Consider the following 23,500-nt stretch of genomic DNA (forward strand, 5'->3'; position numbering starts at 1 on the left):
AGTGAGCCCATCAGTGTAAAATACATGAGGTATAATAGTCTTCACAGCCTGAAAGAGCCCCTGAGGTCATGGCTTCAACATCCATATGCATGACTTAGCACTTGAGCTACTGTCAAAACTGAGATACCAAGCTGGGATATGCACAATGACCAAATTAGCACATTACTGCTTCTTGCTACTGTCAAATTCCATGAGGTATTCTTCCTCCTGTATTATGTCATTAATTCCTTATACTAAAAATAGCAATGGGACAAAACATAAGCAGATGGCTTCACATCCAAAAGCACGTCTAGATTAAGTTATTTAAAATAACTGGGGGACCTATAGCACAGATTGGATACAATATGTATGTATATTACATGCCCGGCACCTATAATGCTAACAGTGCTTCTGGCAGATGGAGGCAAAGAGAAAGAAGCACTTTAGTACCACATGAAAAGAATGGTCTCAAAGGAACATGTGGTCACTCATTGGATCTGAACCCAGACACACCAAGACGTTTCCAAGAGTATCACTCTTTCCCTTTGAAGACACTGAATTGCCAACATTCTATATTTTTTGACCCTCAGGAGTTCCTTCCTGAAAGACAAATATCTATATGCAAGGTAGAACTCCCCTATAGTTAACAGATAAGTGGGGATTTGTTGACCTTTTGCTGAAAAGAAGTTAGAGAACATAGTTGTCAGGTAACCTGGCAGCAGAGAGAGAATGTAGAGAGAGCACAGGTTTTATAAAACTACATTTTCTGTAGTATCAAATTTTTTCTAGCACAAATACTCTGTTCCTATTAAAAATACCTGCAGTTGGTAGATCATCTTGGACTAAACAGCTGTGATTTGTACCTCTCAAAATGAATGCAAAAGCTTAGGAACTACCTCTTTATAAATTAACAGGTATAGAACATGTTTTATAATTTAAAAAAATCGCATTCTAATATCACTGAGATCTCTACTAATGTAGTTAGCAGTATCGCATCACTGAAGCATTTCAAAGATAAGATATCAAAAAGCAAGTGAGCAGGCAGACATTGTGACTCAGTGGGCTAAGTCACTGTCTGGGACACACACATCCCATAGCACAGTGTCAGATTTGACTCCTATCTGCACCACACTTTGATTGAGCTTCCTGCTGATGCACCAGGATTGCAGCAGATAATGACCCAAGTACTTGGATTCCCACCACCTAGAGAGACTCGGAATTCCAGGCTTACTGCTTCAGCCTGGCATAGAGCTGGCTATCGTGGGCATTTGGAAAGTCAACCAGTAGATAGAGGATCTCTCTCTCCCTCCCCTCTCTTTCTCTCTCTCCTCCCCCCCCCCATCACTCTACCTTTCAAACAAATAAATAAATAACTTTATAAAACAGAAATAACAAAGAAGATACTGACAGACCTGGGTGTTAGATCCCTATTGTAAAGCAGTTTACTGTTTACTTCTTTTTATTAAGAAATACTTTTAAATTACACAGTACTTCAAAAAGTTTGTGGAAAATGGAATTCGAAGAAAAGTTTATATCTGTGCAAAACAAAAAATTTGAACTCCGTGTACAGCTTTTTTTCATGATACACATTTTCCATGAGCTTTTTGAAGACCTCACATATTATTCTCATTCATTGGTAAACTTTTTATCCTCTAGTGTTAATATGTCATGGTACATAGCCTACATACCAGTCAACTTCTCTGTCTTATACAAATGTGGGACAATATCATTTGAAATAGAAGTAGTGCTGAGTGGGAGAGATTGTCCTGAAAGGAGAAGGTAGACATTGATGTGGACCCCCCACCTTCAAAGTTCAAATACTTCTAGATTTGGGCAAGATAGGGGGAGAAGGGAATATCACTATATTCTTATATTTGTATCTACAAATCACGTTGGGTCTGTTAAAATTTAAGAATTAAAATTTTAAGAAAATGCTTTCAGACTTGCCTTATGTTCACAGTTAACATTGTTCCCCTATCAGTATCTTACTTGACATGAAAAACTGTAAATGAAGCCAACACTTTTACAGAAAAGAAACTACTTTCATTTGATTGCAATATACACCTTTTTCACTTATTAACACCTTTGTCCCAAATTACCTCTTCTATATTATGGTTTGTTTTGAAGAGTAGGAAGTCAATGAAAAAATTTCTCTCTTCTCATAAAATCCTTAAGTTAGGCTTTGACGTCTTAACTCCTCTGTTTCGATCCAACTAAGAAAAAAATAGTATAGCGTCCCCCACCCCCACTTTCCCTGACCCTTAAATTGGGTAGAATTGCTTTCTCATCCTTTAAATTGAAAGATTCCTACTATATTCCTAACAAGCTGGATCAGTTTCCTGCTGTCTTCTTAAAAAAAGATTTAGTTTATTTGAAAGGCAGAGTGACAGAGAGAGGCAGAGACAGAGACAAAGAAATCTTCCATCTGTTGGTTCATTACCCAAATGGCCACAAATGTCAAGGCTGGACCAGGCCAAAGCTAGCAGTTAGGAACTCCATCTGTGTTTCCTACATGAGTGCAAGGGTCCAACCCTCTGGGCATTAGCAGGGAGCTGGATCAGAAGCAGGAACTCAAACCTACCTTCTGATATGGTATCTGGGGTCACAGGTGCCACCTTAACCCACTGCACCACAATGGGGGCCCCTCTTGCTGTTTCTTTTAATTGAATGTAAACTTGGGTAAGGAATGAAGACTATAAGTATTAGTATAAAATGTGTTAAATTTCTGAAATTTTAAAAATTGGATACTGTGTGTTCAGATTTGAAAAAATATACTGGACATTTCAAAACTTGAAATGTGTTTTAGAGTATTGCTGACAGACAATCTGAAAGACAGGTAACAGATATTTAATATTAGACTAGTTTGATAACTATTTCTTCAGGTAATATAAAAAGTACTTATCAATTCCTTTTCTCCCCAGCTGTCTGTTGCTAAATTTGCAAAATTAAAATTGCGGGTTCCTAATTACAAAAGCAACTTCAGCTTTGGTACTCATTTGTGTTTACATTTGGCAAAAGATGTCTTCCTGCATTTAGGAAAGGAAGGCTTAAGTAGGCTTATGACCACCTACACATCAAATGACTTACGCAGACATCTCCCTTCTTAAATACAAGTTAGATATATATGCAATAATTAAAATGTTGAACCAAAATGATCAGAACAAAGTGCAGGAGGTAACAGTCCAATCAACTCTCACAAATCTGAAAGCTCTCTTAAGGTGTTCATGAAATCAAAACTGCAGCTGAACTCCCACTTCCTTAACACAACAGCATCTTGGCTATGAAAACGGGCTTACTTCCGATAGCGGATATTGGGTGGACCAATCCCAGAAATACACAGTATTTCTGGGTCCTTGAAACCCAGAAAACATGCAAATTAGACTTATTAAATGTTAAATGATTTTAGCTGATAAAAATAGAGATTCATAAATTATAACTATATATACTTTTAAGCATTATATTGGAGTAAGTTCATCTAAAGTTTGATCATTATTTCTATGTTTAAAATATACCAGAGCAGGCATTTTTCATAACAGTTAAGATGTTGCTTGGCACTCCAGTGTCCCATATCAGAGTGCCTGGGTTTGAGTCTCAAATTTGATCTCAAATTCAGCTTCCTACTAATGTATACCCTGGAAGACAGCAGTGATGACTCAAGTAGTTACTTCCACACCACCCATGTGGGAGACCCAAACTGAGTTCCCAGCTCCTGGCTTCAGCCTGGCCAATTACCAGCTGTTGTAGGGATGGGGGTAGTAAACAACCACATAGGAGACACCTCTCTCTTTCTCTCTATTTCTACCTCTATCTCTGTCTTTCAAATAAATAAAAATTTAAGAAAAAATTAACAAAATTTAACATACTGATTAAGCTTTTAACCTTCAGTTCAACTCATTTTTAAATATCCAAAAGCTTATAATAGGTGGATTCTGAAGAGAAAACCAAGAGCCAATAGTAGGTATGTAGGTTCACTTGGCTATCCATGACAAGTGCCCTTTGTAAAGGAAAACAAATGAACACAGACACTAAGACTAACAAGTCAACTACAAGGCTACCACAACACTTTCACCTTTCATACAGTGAAATTGCCACCAATCAAACTGTATCCCAACATGGTTGTTTTTTGTTTGTTTGTTTGTTTGTTTGACAGGCAGAGTGGACAGTGAGAAAGAGAGACAGAGAGAAAGGTCTTCCTTTTGCCATTGGTTCACCCTCCAATGGCCGCCGCGGCCGGCGCGCTGCAGCGGCGCACTGCGCTGATCTGATGGCAGGAGCCAGGAGCCAGGTACTTATCCTGGTCTCCCATGGGGTGCAGGGCCCAAGCACTTGGGCCATCCTCCACTGCATTCCCTGGACACAGCAGAGAGCCAGCCTGGAAGAGGGGCAACCGGGACAGAATCCGGCGCCCTGACCGGAACTAGAACCCGGTGTGCCAGCGCCGCAAGGCGGAGGATTAGCCTAGTGAGCCGCGGCATCAGCCCCAACCGGTTTTTTTAACAATTAAATAGGGTAATTTAGGCCAATGAGAGTTTCAAACATTTCTATAAATCCTAATAAAAGAACAGAGGTGTGATGAAATTTGAAAAAAGAGAAAAAATGCATGCAAACATAGGCCCAAGAAGCTCTGAGAACAGCATATGAAGAATTCCAGGAAGGTGAGAAAATCTAAAGTCTCTCAGCCAGGGAATTCATGTTCTACCAATTTAAGAATCCTAAAGCCTGCAGATATTTGGATTCAGCCTTAGGATGCAAAACTCATGCAACCAAAAAGGTGTTTTTCTCATTAATTTCACAGCAGAACATCAAACAAAGCAATCCAAGATGGATCAGCTCCAATCCATCTGGAGCAGCCAGACATTGGGAAGGGTTTCCAACAGCATCGTGAAGATCAGAAACAAAAGCTGTATCAAAAAATATAGTCATCTCCTTCCTCGGTACATGCAGATCTGAAACAAAAGCTGTATCAAAAAATACAGTCATCTCCTTCCTCCCAACTCCCTCTCTTCCACCCACTACCTTAACCCATGACCTCAAATAATCCCCAAATCTGGGAAACATTAGTAGCGTTGCTGCAGCTGACCCCCATTACTGTCCCCAGTAGGTGGAGGTAGTCTCTGAGGTAGTGAATGTCAAGGTTTAGTGTGAAGTATGACATTCATTTCAGACACAGAGATACTCCGTATGAAATAAAGAAGCCATTGATGGAGAAGTGCATAAATGTCTTACAAGTATAGAACAATATCCTGGGTGAGGAAGTGATAAATAATAAGGCATTCTGACCACACCTGCTACTCATTAAGAGACAGAAGCCTCTTGGCCACCATTAATACTTTCAGCATCTGCCAGAGGAAATAGTGGGCTTTGTAAAGAGAAAGATGTTTTTAAAAGGTGGTGGTAGAATTGAGCAGATGTCTAATCTACTCTTTGATTACACTACTGTGGGAATCAGTGCAAAAAAGAGGTTTAATAAGTTGAGGTATAAACAACATAGATCAAATAGAGTTTATGTAAGAAACTGAAGAGATTTAATGAACTGAGGACTTGGTTTTAATAGCCACTCTGCAGATAGCACTATGTAAACTAAAACTTATTTCTCAACTACTGGGATAATTTTCAGAGTTTCTATGAAATTAGACGTTTTGTAGATAGCTTTTGGATTTGGGAATTAAAGGGAGAAACACAGAATATAAACAGAAGTCAACACTTTCTTCACAAGACAGGAAGTGAGCTGCCTTAAAAGCTACAGTCAAAGCTGAACTGGCCTCTGATGCTCCTTCAAGGTCCCCCATCATTGGAGGAAGATAGTTCAGGCATTGATCGAGTCCAGTCCCTTTCACCTTCTCAGAGTGAATATGGAAGCAACCCCAGAAACAATCTCATAGTGCTTGGAAGAGGGGTAATAGAGGCAGCATAAACCACAGATTTCTGGAAACACTGAAAATTGCACTATTTCTATTCCACCTCTCTCTTCCTGACAGTAATCACTTCTGGGACCCAAAGGAAAGCCACATTGGAAATGTACCTAAGGCTGGAGCTCTCCCATCTTTATGAGGCAGCACCTTGAGAGTCTGACTCCAATTCTGGCTTGAGTGAGAAAAGGAAATTTAGTGTACCTGTGGTGAATTAATTTTTCTATTAGAAAATCATTTGGCTTGATTTGTCAATCTAACGTCCTTTAATGCTCTGGGACTGCTAAAGATTCACTTAAATCATTACTGCTGAGCTGCTGTTTGGACCTGGATCCATTTGCTTTGTGACTGACTTCAGTGTCTGCCTGGACATGGAGGTAATGTGATTTGATAACTATTGAGATTCTGATCAGGATCAAGTGTTCTTAGGGTGCTTTGATAGATCTCTCTCAGTGATCTGATTTTTTTCCCCATCTCAATAGCTGAGTTTGAAATCTTAACTCCTGAATCCAACATTTGCTATTTCAAGCTGCAACCACAAGATAGCAGAATAACTTAATTTGAGCTCCATCCAGTGAGGTCACTGATCCCAAAACTGATAAAAGTGAATCAGGAAACATGTTAGAAATATGATTGTTATATGTTACAACAGAAAATTAAATAAGCAACCATTTAAAAATAAGCTTAATTATGTAAAGCATAAATTTATTATTTGTATTAGTAGTCAATGATAAAGAAATATTATATGGAAATCTATTAACTGCATAACTGAGTACTTCTAAATATAATGATGATAATTAATATTGAAACCCCTCTTTTGCATCATTAGAGATTAAAATAATATATATGTATGTATTTAAATCTATATGTTTCCAGATAACTCCCAGTCCTTATTATTTTGAATGTCTGTATAATTCATAGCTTAATTACAGAATGAACATTAAAAAGAAGAGAATGTTGTATTAGCTTTTTTATTAACTACTGCAGTAATAAAATGTTCCCTAAGAATATTTAAATAGCATAAAATGTCTCATCTTAATAGTCACGCATGATTCTCCACAGAGCTAAACTATAAACATGTCTCAAGAATCCCAGGCCATCCCTGGAGATTTCGCAGAGCTTCCTTCACATGTCTCCCTAAGAACAGAAGCCTGAGAAAACAGATGGGTCTTCCTCTGTAACTCTGAGATCAGCAGCCCAGCCTCTGGTCAATAGTCAAGAAGAATTCCAGAGTTGACAGCTCTTCTTAAAAAAAAAAAAAAAAAAAAATCTGCTTCCTTTTTCCCAGAATTCAAAGTGAGACTCTAATTCTTGCACAATTAGTTATGTTCCACCTCAACAAATGACTAAATGTCCCACCAGATTCACTATAAAAGAAGAAAAGGAATAAATAGACTATGCTGGGAGAATAGCAAAGTCATTTATGTGATACATGTTACCAAAAGAAGTCAGAATCCTCCAAGGATATATTGGTACTTTATGCTTGAGTTATAAAACAAAGTAATTAAGAATAAAATCAATTAATTTATCCTTGACCGATGCTAAGGAAAGAGAAAGCACTAGACTTCAAGTAACAAGGATGCTTCAAAAAAATCATAGAAGAATGGAATCAAAAGATAAACTTATTTTGGTGCCAAAAATCTTGAAATCCATGCACTATTTTTGAAAAGAATATATTTTCCAGTATAAACTTTTGGAAGATACTTTATACGCCTGTTTGACCTACCAGTTAAGATGCTCATATACCATATTGAAATGCCTAGGTTTGATACCTGTTTCTGGCTCTGGATTCAAAATTCCTGCCAATGCTGACCCTGGAGGGCAGTAGAGGAGTCCCTGGAATGCATATGAGAGAACTGGATTAACTTCCTGACCCCTAGCTTCAGTCAGCCCAATCTAAGCCACTGGGTGCTCTGGAGTAATGATCCAGTGGATAGTTCATTCACACTTTTACTCTCACTCTCTGTCCTCTGCTTCTTGAATAAAACTTTTTTTAAAAAACTTTTTTTTCATTTTAAAAGAATGCTTAATATGACAGTTTGAGGCTTAAGTATAAAAAGTATGCCATCTGGTCAAAAATCATATAAAATATATTCTCAAAGAATTTTTGAAAATTATATGTGAAAATGAGAAAATTTTAACACCTTTATTAGGAAAGAGTAGGAACTCAGTAAATGAATTCTAGAAAGATATATCTTAAATTTTTATGTTTGTATCCAGAAAAAAAATTAGAAAAAAGAGTTTGATGCTATGACATGTTTTCCAGAATCACAGATGAGTAAGGAAACAACAGATCTTATTTTTAAAAAACATCCCAATATTGCCATTACATTTTAATGCATTATTCCCTGTATGTATCATAATAAAATTATTTTTCATTTCCAAACGGTAATTAGAAAGGAATAGCAGATATTACAGTTACTCTAATAAATATTGTAGTAACTGACTTCCACATAACTTTCTCTTCCTTTCCTGGATACCCTAGAGCAGGAAATAAAATTATTTTCTTTTAAACATAAACATTTTTTTTTTCTTTTCAGCACAAGAAAAGAAATGACAAATAGCTGAAAAGCCTTTAGGTCTATTTCTCTTTGTATCCTTTTACAAAGCCATATTTATTTTAACTTAGAAGCCCCTGAACCCCAAATTACTTCTCTGTCTCCGATTGCTCTCCTGATAGACCCATTTCTGTGTGTTTAACTGCCCAATGAACACCTTCACCTGCACAGTCTAGACAGAGACACCACAAATTCTTTCAGGCCAAAACTTTTTTGTTAATTATTTAAGGAATTTATTAATACATTACCTCCTCAGGGTCATAGCAAATTCATGATAATTACTCTAACACAATTCTTATCAATTCTCAAGTTAATGTGATATTTTCATGAATGAATAAATTCATCCAATTTCCTGGCAAAGCATTTTTTTGTTTGTTTTGTTTTGTTTTGTTTTGTTTTGCTTCAGAATACCTTTACTTCTGAAACGCTATTACCATCCACACCACACACCCCTAATTCCTTACTTGGGTTCTTTCTCCTCAACTTCTCTACTACTACATAATTTAGAACTTCCTGTCTCTCTTGCCTAGTTGTATGGAAACCATTTTTTAAAACAACCTTAATGTTTCCAACATTGAACCCTTCCATTCTCCTACCAAAGAACTTTCTGAAAAGCAAATCTAGAGAAGTTACTCTCCCTACCTAAAATCCTTGATGACTCTCCCACAGGAGAAATCTGCAACGAATTAGGACGGCATGCAAAGTCCTTTATGTATGCTTAGTGCCAAGGCTTCTTGTAAAACCTCCTCCCATTCCACTCCTCTTCCTTTCTTCTATATTGGTCACCTTGTGTGCTAGACCTTCAGAAATACATGTAGATTTCTAGTAACTGCCATGCCATTTCATCCCTCTAGGCAACTGCTCGAAGTACGCTGCACTTTATGTTCTTCTCCATCTTCAGACTTCTGGTCAAACTCTTCCTTCAAGAACTTTGTGATCTACAGCTCTCAATATTTCTTCCTCTATTAAATTTTCCTTACATCACATGCTAAGATTTTGCGACTCTTTCCTTTCAGCCAGACTGCAACTACAACATAATTCTAATATTGTGTGTTTATGTATATATATATATACACACCTTATTTTTAAAGTGTTTTCAAAATATTCTCCCTAATCATCTCTGAAATCCTTATAACAGGCAAATCTGTATTTTTTCTACTTTCCAAAAGACTTGGAGATCTTTAGTATACAATATGCATTAAAGCAGTTTTCAATTAAAAACAATTAATAACTGAATCAAATTATGTAAGCTCTACATTTTCTAAAGCATTATTCTAGGTGTTGTGGGATATACAAACACAAATAAAAAAGTGTTCTACACATAAAGAGTAATGGAAGTCAAAAACCTGTATTAAATAGGAATATATAGCAGGATATAAAGTGATACTGCCATGGGAAATTAGGGTAAGATTTATTTTCCAACCAAAAGGCCTCAAAAGATTTCACAGGAGAGGAGGGTGGTTGGCAATGTGGTGCAGCAGGTTAAGTCATGCCTGCAACACTGGCACCCCATGTGAGTACTGGTACCATGTGAGTACTTGTTTGAGTTCTGGCTGTTCAAATTCTGATTCAGCTCCCTGTAAATGTACTAGGGAAAGCAGTGGAAGACAACCCAAGTACTTGAGTCCTTGCTACCCACTTGGGAGACCTAGATGGAGTTGTAAGCTCCTGGCTTCAACCCGGCTGTTGCAGGCACTTGGAAAGCAAATTAGCAGAAGGAAGATCTCTCTGTGTGTCTCCTACTCTGCCTTTCAAATAAATAAATAAATCTTAAAAATAAAAGAGATTCATGGGGAAAGAAGAATTGCATACAGAGATTGAAAGATTCGTGAAGCCCAAATATGGACTGAAGTGCATGGACTTTAATTGGAATGAATCAGGATCTCTCAGTTTCACAAGTATGAAAATTAATGTCCAGATCCGGGCTTCAAAGTGTTTGATTTGATGGCTTCAGTTAGAATAAAGTTTATCAGTGAAGTACAGAGAAGCCATTTAGAGATCCATTTAATATACCAAACAATTCTGAAGGACTTGATATTTGAATCTCAGAAATAGATCTGTAGTTGGAAAAGCAAAGAGGTAGGAATTTGGGACATTTGGAAGAGAGGACCAATGAAATTTTGCAAATGATTCACACATCCAAATAAAATAAATATTCATCTAAAAAGTAGATGTTTTAAATCAGGAAATGAAAGGATGGTAGTGTCATCAATAGAAACAGGGACTACACAAAGAACTTTGGAAAGGAAAATTACTTCAGGCTTTGTGTCATGGAATTGGAATCTTTGGTATATCTGATAGGGACATTCAACAACCCTCTAGAATGGTGTCTGAAAATTATAGAAAGATTATAGCTAAAAGAAATATATTGATCATGCTTACAAAGAATATATTTAAAGACATTAAATAGAATGAGTGTTAATACTGACAGCTGAAATGCAGGAAGACTGAGAAAAACATTTGGGAATAGTTTGTATATAGGAAGTTGGAGAAGAAAAGATTCCAAAAAAGAATAGAAAACAAGAGAACAGTCATGAAGTCATGACCACTGAGACCAAGGACAAGCAAAGCAACAATATAATGGAGCAATTGATTACATCTAATGGTACCTAAGTATTGAAGCTACATGGTCCAACAAGCTAGGCACAAACTATATGTAAATACTTAATTAAATTAAATTAAAGTATGGTTCCTCGCTTGAATTAATCACATTTGAAATGCCTAATACTCACATATGGCAAGTGATTTCCTGGAAAGAATTGGTGTGGTACAGGAAAAATTCATCTTGTTAGAAAACTATTCTAGACAGTGTTAGACTAAGTAATATAAAGACTGGAATAAAAGGTGGCTGTTAAGAGTTTAGGTTTAGAAGGCCGGCGCCGTGGCTCAATAGGCTAATCCTCCACCTTGCGGCGCCGGCACACCGGGTTCTAGTCCCGGTTGGGGCGCCGGATTCTGTCCCGGTTGCCCCTCTTCCAGGCCAGCTCTCTGCTATGGCCAGGGAGTGCAGTGGAGGATGGCCCTGGTGCTTGGGCCCTGCACCCCATGGGAGACCAGGAAAAGCATCTGGATCCTGGCTCCTGCCATCGGATCAGCGCGGTGCACTGGCTGCAGCGGCGGCCATTGGAGGGTGAACCAACGGCAAAAGGAAGACCTTTCTCTCTCTGTCTCTCTCTCTCACTGTCCACTCTGCCTGTTAAAAAAAAAAAAAAAGAGTTTAGGTTTAGAATGGGATCAATTCCTCACTCTTCTACTGAGTATCTGTGTGTCCCTCCACAAATTACTCAGTTTCCAGCACTTACCTCCTGGAGTTAGTTGCTGAGTGACTGGATGGTAATATGCATTCAACCACCATTCCTGGTGCACTGCTAGTCCTCAACGACAGGGAAATGGCAGCAGCAGCAAAGTACCAAGACACACTGCTAGGGATTAAGGAGAAAACAGGTGGTAAGTGTACGAATGAGTGCAGCAGGCCTAGCCTTTAATAGGCCAGAAAGGTAGGGCAGACTATGCCAGTGACAATTTAGGGAGGAATTCTTTTAAAGCACAAGTGTCCTAGAGAAGCTGTGAGCATGAAGGATGACATGAACAGGAAGAAAACTGGAAATGATGGGTTGACTTTGATTTATGCCTTCTGATTGTTGAAGAGATGGTTATATTATCTGTTGAAAATATCACGTAATCCTCCACCTGTGGCGCCAGCATCCCATATGGGCGCCGGGTTCTAGTCCCGGTTGCCCCTCTTCCAGGCCAGCTCTCTGCTGTGGCCTGGGAGTGCAGTGGAGGATGGCCCAAGTGCTTGGGCGCCTGCACCTGTGTGGGAGACCAGGAGGAGGCACCTGGCTCCTGGCTTTGCATCGGTGCAGTGCCAACCCAAGCAGCCATTTGGGGGTGAACCAACAGAAGGAAGACCTTTCTCTCAGTCTCTCTCTCTCACCGTGTAACTCTATCTGTTAAATAAAAAATTTAACAAAAAAAAAGAAAATATCACGTCAGGGCCGGCACTGTGGCATAGCAGGTAAAGCCGCCACCTCCAGTGCCGGCATTCCCATATGGATACTAATTTGAGACCTGGCTGCTCCACTTCCAATCCAGCTCTCTGCTATGGCCTGGAAAAGCAGAAGATGGCCCAAGTACTTGGGTCCCTGCACCCATGTGGGAGACCCAGAAGAAGCTCCTGGCCCCTGGCTTCAGATTGGCCCAGTTCTGGTCACTACAACCATTTGGGGAGTGAATCAGCAGATGGAGGAGCTCTCTCCCTCTCTGCCTCTGTAAATCTGCCTTTCAAATAAGTAAATAAATCTTTTTTTAAAAAAAGAAAAGAAATATCACATGTCAGTAAGGAGATTCTTCAAAGAGATGCTTATTGGGAAGAGCAAGGAAAAAAAAAGTCAGAGGAACAAGAGGAATTTCTCATCACCCCTTAAATTGTATCATCACTGAAGCAATGCTTATCTTTCTTTCTAAAACCCAAGCCTGACTTCATTTACAGTTGCTGCCTAAAATTCTCATGTTGACAGGATTTCTAGAGCTGTATTGGAATTCATTAGCAAAAAGCACACAATTAATTGCATTTCTGAATGGACACAGAAATCTTGCCCTGGGGTCAACTCATATGACCTGGTTTAACTGCTTTCAGGTGAATAAATGGTCATTGTCAGAACTATTCTTGACTTTTGTTTTACAAATGGCCTCCTGCCACTGGGACACACAGATTAGAAGGATTTTTTTGCTCTAATATCTCATCAGTGTAATGAAGAGGCTGTCTCCTATTCTTTCTTTCACCAAACCAGGGTAAATTTACCTGGCCCTAATTCCCCATCCTTCCTGTAGTTCCAGACTTCTGTAACCTCAATTCAAAATCTACTTGCACTCCAATAGCTCCTTAGGCACCTTTGACCCCTGCCCATGGCAATCCTTGACATTCTTTCCATACACCATTCACACCTGAACCATGAAAAGCAGGCAACAGTTCATTGAACCAGTCAAGGACATCTAGGTCATGGAACATGGAAGCTTGGATGAAAAAAACAAAGCTTACTGATGTAAAGAATTTAATTCAGAACCTTTTGTTACTGTTGCATTTCCATGTAGGAGGGGCCTGATATGCAGATATGCCTCATTAATCATAGTTATGCAAATTGGAGCCTAGAAAAGGAAGTTAATGGTTCATTATAGCAAGCTTCATACACAATCCACATTTGTTTGTGCAAATTCTGAATATCTTGTAAACATCAATGCATTTGACACTTGTGATAAAATTTTGAACAAGATGTCAGCCCTGATTACTTAATTAAAATATTAACTCTAACTTTGCAGATTCCCTTCATAATTGTCAATCGCAGTCTAATATCCTGCATATTTTAAAAAAGAATGGAGAATATTGCTCAAACCATTGTTCTTAATTAGTAAATCCCCAGCATTGCTGACTTCCCATCCTCTAGAACAAAAATACTAATTTTGAGATGAATGCAAATTTTGGCCGAAATCAAATCAAGATCTGCCAAAAATACACTGGCCAGACTGTATCACTCATTTTGGTGTTCTGCTTTAATATTATTTTTCTTCCTTAAATTGAATCATTCATGACAGATTTATGGAGAACCCAGAGAAAAATGGAAGAGTTGGTTTGAATGATCCTGCCAGGTAGAAAAGAAAAAATGGAGTATGTTTAATACTTAAAGTTTTATTCTACATGATCAAATGACTTTGAAAATTGAAGATTTTGTAAAATGAGACACGGAGATTTTATGCTAAGACAGAGACCTCTAAGAAGTTTGTTGACCATACCAATGAAACAAGTAGTCAATAGGAACTTTGAAAAAGCCTGCTCTCTGAATATGCATGCTGTTACACAGGAGCTGTATGGCTGTTTCAGAGTCCAATAGAGCCTTTCATTTCTATCTGAGAGAAATGTTTCTATGTAGATACAAGAGCTCTGTAAATCAGCTAAGACTTCCAAATCAGTGCATCAACTTTCTTTCTCTCTCTGTTTATATACACTAAGCATTTGCTTCCTGTGACCACTTCAAAAGAAATATAACTCTGTTAAATATTACTTAAGTGCAGCTCTATGGCTATGAAAGAGAGAAAGTATAACTGACTTTGAATCTTTTACTACATGGGTGGAGAAAGAAGGAAGGAGAGATTGAAATGTTACACTGACCAGTCTAGGAAATGGGTAATAACTTGTGATTAAATGCAGATGTTAACCTGAAAAATTCAGTTAATCACAGATATTAAACATGCCTGGAAGCCATAAAAAGGCAAAAAAGTAAGCCAATGAATAATGTTGCATTGAAGTAGTATAGTGATACAAAATTCATATTGGGAAAAAAAGTGGACTAAATTTAAATTACTTCAACTTTTCCATATTATATAAATGTTTATGTACAAATGAACAGACCATTACATGGACTTGCAACAAGGAAACAATTGGCAACCTGAATAAATCAAAACAGAGTGGAAAGATCTATGAGTGACAGGTGTGTAAGTAGCGTTGGAAAGCAACAAGCTCAAAATTATTTAAGTATAAGCCACACTAGAAACATAACAAATAGATTTTTAAATTCAGAGTGCCCATTAGATGTAAAGATAGTGCAATAATATAGAAAGCAGATCATAATTTGCCATAAGTGGTACTTGGAGATCGACTAGGCATTTCATAGCTAATGCTCCCCAGTCTACTACTGGGCTTGGCATATAATTGTCACTCAATAAATGTTGCTTTTGATTTATTATTAGTAGTACTCCTAAACATAAAAAAGTAGAATGTTACATGAAATAAGAGGACTTCAAAAAGAATTCAGAAAAGCAAGTATACTTGCTACTATAATACATATATTCATCCATTTAACCAGCAGCCACCACGCTTTGTCACCTCCAGTTAGCAATCTCACTTTGTTGAAAAGCATCTATATTTCACTTTGAGCTCCACTGAGTTTCTCATTCATCATTTTCAGCTGCTGATTTATCACTTTCAGCAGCTGGTTCTTCAAAGCCCCGGGTAAATGCAATCAGGAATTTGGTGATAGAATAGGATAACCACAAATTGAAGAGTGCTGATTTTTAAAAGCACAACAAAACTATTTCCCACCATTTGTGTCTTCCAAAGCCCCTTCCAAGATGCAGTCTAGCAAAATGTGAGGATGTCACATATCCACATGTTGAAAAAGCTTAGTCCTCAGAGTGACAATACTGCTCAATTAACAATAGGAAGACTGGAAAAGAATCCCAACATTTTGAAATAACAGGCAAGCAAAAGCAAAAAGAGTTTCTTATTGAAGAAACCACTAATACTCAAAACAGGGAATTTCTGTTACTATTGACCCAATTATTTATATGTGTTTTCCTCTAGAAGATTAAAAGATCAATGCAGTCTTGTCATTCAGTAGAGAGAGTTTTTTTGGAGAGACAAAGAAAAAAGGAAATCGATGGAATTGCAAAAGCAACAAAAAAAGCTCTTAAAACAAACGACTCTAACTGAACATATATTTTAGACTACAGAACAAAAGCAGTAGAGCAATAAGGAGGTTTGTTATGTTGGAGTAAATTAGTGAAGCAGAGGGGTAAGAGCCCTACACAAGTCAAATAGCAATGGCCATGTAAGTCAGAGTATAAGAATTCAGATTCTCTGAGTCAAGAGAAAGCACCACCAGCATCCTACAGAGTCTCTCCAGAACATAATGGAAGACAAAGGACATGAGTGTTGAGAAAGTTTCTCAACTCCATATGCACAGTCATCAACAGTAACTCCAGGAGAAAATTGTAATGAATGAGGCACATGAAAAATCCATCTCATGTCATTTCTTGCCCATGCTAGAATACATAAAATCCTACATTTTGGGTTGACAAAGTTAGTCATGTGACCATTGTGCTTCTACAGTTCAGTTTTCCTGAGCACATGGAAAATGCTCTATAAAACAGCGGCTGACCAAAACTGCAAAGCATATCCTGCAAGAAACTTGCAAAAACCAAAGAACAGAGAACAATTTTCACAATTTGTAGCTCCTATAAGTTTGCATACTTTCTCATTCAGAGAGATATTCCTGTATGCATAGAAATGTAAATAAGTTTATCTAATTAGATTAACACTAATTCTCTGAGCATGCTGCTAAAGTAAAAACAGAGTTGTCGTTATCTCCCTTAATCCAATTTAAGTTTAAAATATAGTTGGATATATCTAGGGATGAAGTGGTGTATTTGAAGCTAGAAATAGAGTTCATAATCTCTTAAGAGTTTAGTGGAATTCTACTTCTTGTGCATTGTGGTTTATCTGAAGCAGTTTTGCCAAATGATCTTCCAGTCCATTTGATGAGGTAAGTCACTTTGTTTATCACAGGCTTATTGAAATGTAGCACTTTTCTTGGTTTATCAATACTGGCTTCAGTACAAGTGATCTCACCATGTTTCTCAGTCTGAAGTCTTAGTGGATTTCGATGCTTATTTTTAATCTTTAGCTGTCTCTACCTGAAAACAACAATTCTGTTTGAATAGATCATAGTCTCCTTAGATGAATCATTATACAGTATCAGTGATGCAGCCTGCAAATACTAGCAAATTGAAATTATAAACCCAGTAGATCTTAGTATACCACAAATGCCTTTCATAAAGGAAAACAAAAGTCATCAAAGCCAAGAAAAAACATATTTCTTGTAACACCAATGAACAGCACCTGATTTATACTAGGTATTTGGTGAAGTTTTATTGACTCACAGAGTGAATGATTGAGAATAATTTAGTATTTAGAGATTGTTTCAGTTACATATGACATTTCACTTTCTGTGAAAACTAGTGGGAGTGGTAAGAGGTAGTGATGGAGGTGCCAGATGATTCGAATCCTCTCCATGGTCTTGTCTGACATCTCTAACTCAGCAGACAATACTGAGTGAAACCCAAAATACTCGAATGCATTTTCACATTTGTTTTCTTTTAGCTTTTTGTCTTTAAACAATTGTAGATTCACATGTTGTTGTGCAAAATAATCAAGGTACTATAAAAGCTTTAACCAGTCTCCTCCAAAATGTAAAATTTCCAACCAGAAAATTTATTTTGATACAATCAATCAAGCCATGTTTACATGCATTCATTCGTGTGTGTGTATGTGTGTATGTGAGAGAGAGAGAAAGAGAGAGAGAGAGAGAACATTTAGTTCTGTGTAATCTTACTGTAGATAAATGCAATCTATTTGTCTTTCAATATTTTTAATTCAATTTTTATTTTGAAGACATTTCTATGAGGGAGTTAAGTGAGACAGGCTTTAAGTGTAAAAGAAATGACCAAAATTAGGGAATTTCTTACAGGATCTGAATAGGTGAGTGAGTATAAAATACAAATTTAGGCTAGATTGTCTGAAATGGTGTAAATTGAGAGGGACACAAAGAACAAAACAAGACTTGTCTGAAGTTGCATCAATAAATAAGGAGCTAGTAAGTGTCTATAAAGGAATTTGACAAGTGGCTAAATACCAAAGGAAAATCTCATAAGATGGAAAAGTCCAAACAGGAACAAAATCTGCATGTTGGTCAGCATGAGGAAAATACTGGAGAAGGATTAAGGACAATAAAAGAAGGCAATTTTTTTTAACCTCTTTCCCAAGGTTATCACTTCCTTGTGTCTAACAGTCCTATTACTCTCATACTTCATTCACTATTAAACATTTAGTCTGTAAAATTATTGGATTTATTGAAAAATAACTAAGCATATCATTTCACCAACTATGCAAAATATCAGTTTTTTAAAGATATTCTTTGAAGTGGGCGTTGGCACAGCAGTTAAGACACTTATTGGGATGATGACATCCCAAATCAGAGTGTGTTCTTCTGGATTCACTATTCCTATTCCTATCCCTGCTGGTGTGCTCCCTGGAGGCAGCAGGTGTTGGCTCAGCTACCTGGGTCCTGCTACCTACGAAGAAGGCCCATCCAGCTTCCTGGTTTCAGCCTGTCCCAGCACGGATTGTTGTGGGCATTTGAGGCATAGATGGATAATATTCATTCTTCATTCTCTCGCTCTCTCTGTTCTCTCTCTCTCTCTTTCTCTTTCTCTCTCTCTCTCCCAGTCCTCTCCCTTTCTTTCAAATTAATTTAAAAATGTAATGACTAAAAAATTTAAAATATATGCTTACACACACACACACACTTGGAACTGGTATCTATTATTTCAAGTAGAAAAATAAACTTAGGGTAGCATCTAAAATTATTGGCAAATTTTATTAATGATTCTTTATTTTCACATGTCTAAGAGGTGATAAAACAACTACTAGGACTCTTGAAAAGGCTGTAAGGACTGGGAAGTGTTTTGTTTAAAGAAAACTACTCTAAATTACACCTGTTCTCTATACTAAATTTATATATGAGTAGTAGTGATGCTCCCTTAAATCTTAGCAAAAAATAAACATTCATTATTTTGATTCTGACTTTTCTTCTTCTTGAACTAGCTTCACATCTAAAATTTTGCTTATCTCATTGATCACTTAAACTAAAAACCTGGAGCTGTGCCATTTTCTTGAGCTTTTGCAAAGTTCAGACATTCTGACTTCCTAATCAATCTTGCTTATTTAATTGTAGGAATATTTTATATTCTTTTTCTGGGAAATCCTTTGGCTCTCTGCACACCCACTAGTCAGTCATCCTCCGTGGTGACTGATGTAAAGATTTCATGGAGCATTTTATCAATTTCTACATTATTTTCTTCAACTAATATTCTTTTACTTTTTTATAGTAGCCCTATCATTTCTGTATTTCTAATCTCCAACCATATTTATAATTAACTATTCACATTCTTGAAGGATTAGGCATACAAATTCCTTGGAAGCTAGTAAACAGTGCTTTCTTTATATTCCCAACTGAGCTATGAATAAAGAATTCTTAAAAAATAAGATTTGATCCTGAGATTAGAAGAAACTAAGACAAAATGACATTCAGAGTAAGTCCACCAAAAAAAAAATGAGTTAATATCGTTTCAATCACTTTAGCTCTTATGATTCTACATACAGAAAAATCATACCTTTGAGAGTATAATATTTATCTTTAAACAAGTAAGAAAAGAGAACAGGAGGGCATGGGAATTGACAGTGAAACTATGCACCACTTAGATAATATAAGAAAATGCAAAGCAAACCACAAAAAATGACTTTAAAAAATATACTGGACTCCTGATACAAGTATTCTTATGGCCCAAGACAGCTGAACTGGGGACAACCAGAGTTATTTAAGTAAAACAAACATTAAACCACTCTGGTTAAACATAGAAGGTGGTGAAAAGAGTTATATATGCTTTCCCAACTGTCACTGGACCTATGAGACAAAAATTGGAAAAAAATTTAAATGCTACCCACTAGCCTGGAAAAGTAGTGAGAATGCCTGCTAAAACCAAGGACAATAAGAAAGTGAAAAGAATTCAGCAAAATATATCAGGACCCCAAGCCTATTCTCTATGAAATTGTGTGAAATTTTAAAATCTCTGACACAAAACAGGAATTTATTACAAAAATTAGTCTAGAATCAGAGAAATTCATAAAGCTTTAAAAGAATTAAATTTATATCCACCCTTTAGAAATGCTTTCACAGCCCTGTGTTCAGTCCCTATGAAATCAGCTGGAGCTGAAGGTGTAGCCGGCTGTGAAGTCTCTGTGTCTAGGACAACCATGGGGGACAATCAGTAGATTCAATAAGAGACGCATTTTGCATCCAGAGGTAGTAATAGAAGAATGTAAAGGAAACACATTTTGTGTGTCAGGGTCTTCAACATCACTCTTGGGCTTGATGATTCACTTGAAAGAATCATGGTGCTCAGAAAACCTATTATACTTATGGATACAGTTTATTACTGCAAGTGAATACAGATTAGAATCAGCAAGGGGAAAGCATATAGGATGATGCCCAGGAAAAACCACAGAGATGCTTCTAGGTGTCCTATCCCATTGAATCACATCAAGCCACTGAATCATGCCAACAAAAATGTGTTGGTAGTCAGGAATCTCCGACAAGTCTGGTGTGCAGGGTATATACTGGGAGTTGTCATACAATATGGTAATGCTGTCATAGGTCAGATTTCAGCTACTCAGAATCTGTGAGGCTGATCTCAACTTCTCAAACTCCAGCCCCACAGAGAAAAAACAGGTGCTGAATGTAAACTGCATTTTTAATTTTAAACTGAGTGAGTGACCTACGTGTCAGATACACAAAAGAACTCTAATCAAGTGGAATATTACGTGAACCCAGAGTTCATCTCCCAGGAGCTGTCCAAGGGCAAGTTCTGAAGACGGGCCTTTCCTGGGAAGGTCAGGGTTTGAGCAATTCACATCTGTGATTCAACAATTTCCTACACATATTTACCAAAAAATCAGTGAAATATTTACCAAAATAACAGAGCTGAGCATAAGAAGAACCACAAATAAAAGACTAATCTGAGAATATCTCCTAGAATTCATACAAATTGACAAAGATAAATGTAGAAACAAGGATAGAGTGTGATGGTCTAGGAACTAGAAATGACAGAACAAAAGCCCTCGTTGTTCAGAGAACTGTGAAAAACATAAATCTCAGCTTGAAGAGACACACCATATCACCAGCAGGATTAAAAAAAATGCATACTCAGACCCATTTAAATATTCCTGCAGAATACCAAATAAAAATCTTTAAGCTTACAAAAAGAAGAGAGTCATTATAAAAGGAAGCAAGATAATTGAGCAACATATTTTGGCTCAGTGAATATCAGCTAAGAATAGAATTTTAGAGAAGGAATTATTTTCCTCTCAAGTTACATTATGCCATTGCCTTTGGCATTCCCCTTTTGTAGCTTTTAAAAGTTTCCCAGTCTGAGGAATTTATTTATTCAATCTGTGCCTCAAATTCCTCATTTATAAAATGAAAATAATAGTCTGTACTTTTAAAAGTAAAATCCAGACACTTTCAAATATACATAGATTGACTTTATGATTTGGTGGGCCTTTATCAAAAGAAAAACTAAAAGAGGTGGTTCAACAACAAAATGAAAGAGATTTTAATATACCTTTGTGATAAACTTAGGATACTTTTTAAAAATAATAAAGAATTTAAGCAACATACTCTTGATTTGCATAGAAAATATGCATTGTTATCAGATACACATGGAACATTTACAGAAACCACACCGCTGCTAGACCATGAGATCTGTGCTTCCCAGTTTTAAGCACTTTGAGGTCACTTGAGGCTTCAGTGACAGGTTCTGTCCATTACAAGCCCCACCCAGCTGTTTAAACAGTTGAAGAAATTAACATGTCCACACACCTGTAACCTATGCATGACTGGGTAGTTCTTTCAACATGTTCCAAACAATCAGTAGCTCCTATGCATAGCAGTTCTAATATCCTGGACATCTATTGCCAGTTTACTATGAAATGAATTGTGCCCCACTAAAATTCATATGATATCTCCCTCTCTTTCCCTCTCTGTCTCCCCTTCCCCTCCTTCTCTCCCTTCCTCCCTCTCTCTCTCTCTCTCTCTCTCTCTCTCACTCTTTTACAGGAATTCAAGGATCCCTAAGTCCCTAAGTGAGTGTTCCAAGAGATAGGAAAGGAAAATCACTAATCTAATAATTCCTGGACTCAGAAGCTGGCACATCTCATCTGTGAAGCACTTATAAAACTCATCCAGATTCAAGGAGATAACAGAACTCAAATTTCAATGTAAGAAGAAGCAAAGAATTTGTGTCTCTCTTCAAAGTGCCAGCTTTCCCCCCATCACTACAGCAACCAAAAGTTGACCATTCCTGGGGAAGGGAGCACTCTTTATAGAACTGTCTATAAAATTTCAATTTTTTCAACTTTAGCAGAATTACCACCACCACGACCTGAGGTCTATCATTCACTTTCAAGAAATGAACTGCTATGTTTGTGGAAGTGACCACTCCTGCAGACAGCCCCAGAATTCCGTTAGGTATCCTGGGAGCTTAGCACTACAATGCTAACAGGGATTCTTCCTGAAAACTTTTACTGTTTTTAAGGCAATGTAAGGCCATCACTAAGTGCTTCCATATTGGCTTACAAATACATTCCTGGCTTATCTCCAGGGATTTCCCAAAGGGAGTTGCCTATTTATAAGCTGAGTGTCCAGACCTATAAATCTCTTTAGCTATCTCCAGGAAGAGGTAGGGGCAGTTTCCCTAGGCCCTGGGTGGCCTACTACAAACATCCTCACAAAGATTTTGCATAAATGTCCTTGTACAGATTAACTGGAGCTTCCTGGACAATACTGGATAAGAGAAATCACTGGAAGGCTCCAGGGAATTCAGACAAAAATAAAGGTGGGGAGCTGTTAAACATCTGAAGAACCAGCCTTGGTGCCACGGCCCAAGACTAGTAACAAGCCCATCCATGCTGAGCTCAAAAAATAAACTACAGAGGAAAGTCTTGAGGTATCTCTGTTTGAATGTCTTCCAGAACTTCTACTAAAATGCAGACATTCTAAACACATCTTAGTCTTGTTAGCTTTTTATGAAAGTAAGTATTCAGAAAAGCAAGCCAGAAAATTCAGAATTTGGGGCCCTCCCCAATGTAGTATTTTTACAAATATCTTTACAAATGCCTAAACAGCTTCTGTCCTCCTCTATAGGCTAGAAAAATTTTCTAAGTTCCCATCCTCTGTGTAGGTGAATTAACTCTTTCAATTTGGAGCACACACATCCTTCTGCTTAGGATACCTTTACTCTGTGATTTCCACTGATCAATGATTAAATGTTGAAGTCAGCTACCATCTTGGGGGTAGGGTCTCTAAGTTAAATGCTGTCCACTTGCTAGGAATTTGCAGTTTCCACACCAGTTATATGTAGCTTATGTTTGTTAAGCATTGAAAAAATATTTCCTGTTTAAAATTTTATTTATATGAAAAGCAGAGAGAGAGAGAGATAGAGAGAGAGAGAATATCTTCCATCCTCTAGTTTGCTCTCCAAATGTCTGCAACCACCTGGACTGGGCAGGCCAAGACAGGAGCTGGGAAATCCACTGGGGTCTTCCATGTGGGTGGCAGGGACTCAAGTACTTAAGCTATCATCTGCTGTTTTCCAGGCACATTA

At 37.5% G+C, this 23,500-nt stretch overlaps 1 long non-coding RNA gene across 2 annotated transcripts in view; it reads right to left on the reverse strand.

Moving 5' to 3' along the window:
* LOC127492741 (uncharacterized) overlaps positions 1-23,500 on the reverse strand; it is a 229,971-nt gene that overhangs the window by 152,252 nt on the left and 54,219 nt on the right. For both annotated transcript variants that reach the window (XR_011382034.1, XR_011382035.1), the window contains exon 2: positions 11,749-11,865. This is a non-coding gene — a long non-coding RNA (uncharacterized lncRNA). The remainder of the gene's footprint in view (positions 1-11,748; positions 11,866-23,500) is intronic.

This window comes from Oryctolagus cuniculus, chromosome 14 (genome assembly GCF_964237555.1).
Source record: "Oryctolagus cuniculus chromosome 14, mOryCun1.1, whole genome shotgun sequence".
Lineage (NCBI taxonomy): Eukaryota > Metazoa > Chordata > Mammalia > Lagomorpha > Leporidae > Oryctolagus > Oryctolagus cuniculus.